Source organism: Poecilia formosa, unplaced genomic scaffold, assembly GCF_000485575.1.
Source record: "Poecilia formosa unplaced genomic scaffold, Poecilia_formosa-5.1.2 Scaffold246, whole genome shotgun sequence".
Classification (NCBI taxonomy): domain Eukaryota; kingdom Metazoa; phylum Chordata; class Actinopteri; order Cyprinodontiformes; family Poeciliidae; genus Poecilia; species Poecilia formosa.
Genome location: NW_006800185.1, coordinates 555,128 through 559,479, shown reverse-complemented (window position 1 = coordinate 559,479; position 4,352 = coordinate 555,128). Strand labels below are relative to the sequence as shown.

Genomic DNA, 4,352 nt, shown 5'->3' with positions numbered 1-4,352 from the left:
ATGATCTTACCACAGTGAAGATTTGATCAAAGTGCTTATATTCTAATGTTTTTCAAAACAACATACATAATATTTTATTTTCCACAGATTTTGTATTTTGTAGTGTTGATATTATTTTTGAACCATTTTTAATTTTCAAGTGATTGTATTTCAGAGATATTTTTTTATTTTAATGTGTTAATTTTATTTTTGAACCATCTTTTATTTGTAAGCATTGATTTTATTTTATAGCCATTTAGCCAAGTCTCTGTAGAACCATTTGTCTCTGCTAATGACATTTTCAATACAATTTTTTGATCCCAGGCTTAGTTTATGGACTGTAATGTGAAATTGGGCACAAGTATAAGTCTGGCAGTTTGTTCACCAAGTTACTGTGCTCTCTGAGAGGATCTGTAAGTATTTAACATTGTTCCAAGCCCATTGTTGACATTAGTCTCTAACAAAATGTGGATCATCTACCAGGAACACCACAAAGAACATGAGTTTCTGTAGTGTAGTGGTTATCACGTTTGCTTTACACGCAAAAGGTCTCTGGTTCGAAACCAGACAGAAACAGATTTTGCATGTTCTATTCATGACAGGTGTTTACTAAAGGTCAACAAGGCTCTGTGGTGTCATGGTCTGTACTCTGAATCCAGGCATCTGAGTGCAAAACTCAGTTGACATTTTCATGCGTTGCATCTCACATCATCAACTTTGGAACCTCAAACTGGAACAAAGCAGAGAAGTTCAGTTCCTGTAGTGTAGTGGTTATCACGTTTGCTTTACGTGCAAAAGGTCTCTGGTTCAAAACCAGACAGAAATGGTGTTTGTAGGTTATGCATCTCTTGGGGTGCAGTGAGACAACAAGAGCCTTCCTCTTTCGTCATTGTTCATTTGCCAATCGACTTCAATGTAGGCTTCTTTGAAATCGAAGCTACTTTACTTCAATTACCAATTGGCAGTTCTATGGCGTAATGCACATGTGTCAAACTCAAGGCCCGCAGGCCACATGTGGCTCCCCAGCATTTTATAGGCTGATGATTGACTTAAAATAAGTTTTGAGCACGAACTGACTACAAACTACATTTCAACCAAAGGTTTGTAATGCGCTTCCTAACCAGATGCTCCAAAGCGTCCGGTCCATAACTCTTCAACACGCTGTCAGCTCCCGGTCAGAAAGACGCATTTAGGTCAGAGTCCATGAGATGATATTCAGAAAGGATTTCTTTAATTAAGTGATTTCAGTAGCCTATGAGACTAAATCTTTGCGTAAAGTCTATAATGTCTGCCCATGTGACTTGTTTTTATTATTTGTTTGCTTACCTTTAAACACTGATTTAAATATTGTAATTTTTAAACTGAGCAGTAATTTTACATCCATGGAAACTCAAATGTAAATTTTCAAACTTCAATACATAAAATCAGTTATTTAACAATATGAGGTGTTTAATTCATTTTTAACATTGTATTTTTATACATTCATGCTAGAGGTGCCCAAGTCTAATTTTCCAGAGCTACCATCTGCAGCTTTAGATGCATTCCTTCTCTAACACACCTGGACCATTGACTCATTATAAGCCTCTACAGACCTGAATGAGGGAAGTCAACCTTTTTTCTGGGGTGTTTCAGCAGGGATGCCCTCCTGATCTGTACCGTCATTGTGGCCCGTTGAGGGGGCCAATATGCTGAAGTGGCCCTCGGTGAAAATGAGCTTGACACCCCTGGATTAGAGCAACCATGAGATCCAAGATCTTGTTCTTTAAATCCTCAAATCTTTAAATCCTGATTCAGATCTCACAAAACATAGTTTATTTNTTCTTTAAATCCTCAAATCTTTAAATCCTGATTCAGATCTCACAAAACATAGTTTATTTAATTTTTTTACCACAACAGATAAGAACTGCTCAAGCAATATAGCAGATAAGACACTGCACACTTAAATAAACAAGACTGGATAATGTCTTTGTAACAGGCTGAAAGTAAAAAGGTCCAACTTTTAATCTTTTTTGTTGGTGTCTGTGAAGACATCATGGTATTAAGGATTCACAGGCTAGAGAAATAAAACCAAACACCTCTTCAAATATCTGCGTGAAAGAAGGAAAAAGCACCAAGTTCCAAAAAAAAAACCTCCAGGAAGCTTAAAGAAACAAACCACCATATTTTCTGTTCCATTGGGTTTCACAAAGTATGCATGTATTCAAACTGTTGCTCAAGCCAGACTGCCTTTAATACCCAGAAACACAACGTACTTTTTTATTATTCATTAGCAAAACAGAAATCTGTTATGTTTTCTCAAAGATAATTGACAGAGAGAGAAAGCAGCTTTTTTGTGGCATAAGAAAATATTATAAACCTAAATTATGATATATATAAATCACAAGAACACAAATCTACAGTGTTAATAAAAATCTAAACAGCTGGAAAAAGGATTATTATTTAAATTTTACTCTGTGGAATCACAAAAAATTTGTAAGTTGAGCTTCAAAAAGCAATAGGGAAAGAAAAACCAAAAGTCTTGTGTTAATCAGCGGTTCAACAGTTTAAATCCCCCAAAGCAGCTCTAAAGGCATCAAAAGGCTCAATGCAGATCAACCTAACAGCTTTTCTCTTTCGTTTTAGATCTTTCCACTTCATCACTACAATACTTTCCAAATACAATAAGTCCCAGTGTTAAGTAGTGACAGTTTCAGTGCACCAAAATATTTGTGAATGTGATTCTGCTCCACAATCAAGCTTCCCTTCATTGCAATAATTTATATGCACTGGCTATGTTAAGGACGCTTGTAACGAGAGCGTCAATGGAAAAGCAATCAAGAAACAGTGAACTGATGGCACCAGCTTTGCAGAGGCTCTTTATGGCCTCCACTGCTGCTGTATGAGTTCAGACTGCTGGTCCTGTCTGCACAGACGGAGGACAGAGATCTGAGGTTATCGCATCTTTTCCGCTCTCACACGGTCCAGCGAGGCTACAGCGCCACTTAATTAAGGACTTTTAATTAAACTAAATGTATTAAATCACAAGAGAGATTTCTCAGAGAACATAAGTTATTTTGTGTCTCGGTAGCATCCTTCATGTAGTTTCTGCTTTAGGCTCAAGGTGAAAGAAATGTAAAGTGTTTCTTGAAGTTAAATTTGAGACTTTTATCAGAGTGAATGTTCTTCATTTAATCTAACTAAACCCCACATCAGCTTTAACTTTGTTTTTGCTGGTATATTGTCTAATTTGGTCTCTATTCTTCTATGCAAATTGACATTTTCATGTAAATTTGTTTCATTTTGCACTATTTTACTGCCTCAATGCTGCCCTCTTTGGGTAGAAAGGTAGCTACTGCAGTCAAATTTTCCTATTGGTAACATCAGTACAGCTTGGTTGATGTCACACAGACACGCCCCCTGGTGGTGGGTCAGGAGTTGGAATTGTGAATGTAGTGTCACCATAAAAGTCTCAAATTACAGAAAAGAGTTTCTAAATTTGTCGCTACTCCCACCTTTTAAAAAAATGCCACCAGAGGAATCTGAAACGTTCACTAAATATAGCAACAAAGTTGTTAGGTTGGCAACAGTGCTTTTCCTTGTCCTGACTGCACCGCAACTTAACTCCCTCTCCTCCTCACCAACACGGAAAATATTTCATTTAATTAGACCTATGATGCAAAATTTTCATTTTGCATATTTTCATATTTCTATTTGGGTTTCTACTGCTTCTAAAAGCAGAGCAAGGGCTTAAAAACACACCCAGCCACTTTTTTGCAGTAAGTTAATGTTTTTTGGTGTCTGGAGTTGTTTCAAAAATATTTCAGAATGTAATGTCATAAATCAGAAGGCCCTGGCACCCAGCAACCTCAGCAAAGCCCAGCTCGTTACTTAGCAACCTAAAGGTAGCTCCAGCACATTTGGTCAGCTGGTTTTACCACTGTATCCTCTGTAGAATGACAAGACAAGTGTTTTGTTGTTGGCTTGCTGCTTTCTTTCTTTTTTTTTTTGTAATTCAAATTTTATTGATTTTCAGAACATTGTCTCACATAAAACACAAAACAAAAACAACAACAACAAAAAACAAAAAGGCTGGTGCACCCCCCCCCCACCTCAAAACCCAGGGCACAGTCATATATCATATGTATGTTACAGTGTCAATTCAAAAACATTCAGTAGTTGGGAAAAAGTTAGTTGTCCGGGAAAATCAAGCTTCATCCAGATGCATTACTCGAAGCCGTAGTTCTTTTCAATGAGTCCCAAAAGCTATCCCATTCCATGTCCCCGTTCCCTTCCATGTTGTTGAGCATTGCTTCATAAGCAGCTGTATCCGTCATTGATTTGATCCACTCATTTAGCTCGGGACTCTTTGTGGTCTTCCAATGTCTTAAGATGAT

The 4,352-nt window shown here is 37.2% G+C and overlaps 1 non-coding gene across 1 annotated transcript; it reads left to right on the top strand.

Moving 5' to 3' along the window:
- The first annotated feature begins 482 nt into the window (after window positions 1-482).
- Window positions 483-555, top strand: trnav-uac (transfer RNA valine (anticodon UAC)). Its single transcript has one exon. It is a non-coding gene; the product is annotated as a tRNA-Val (tRNA).
- Window positions 556-4,352: the final 3,797 nt, after the last annotated feature.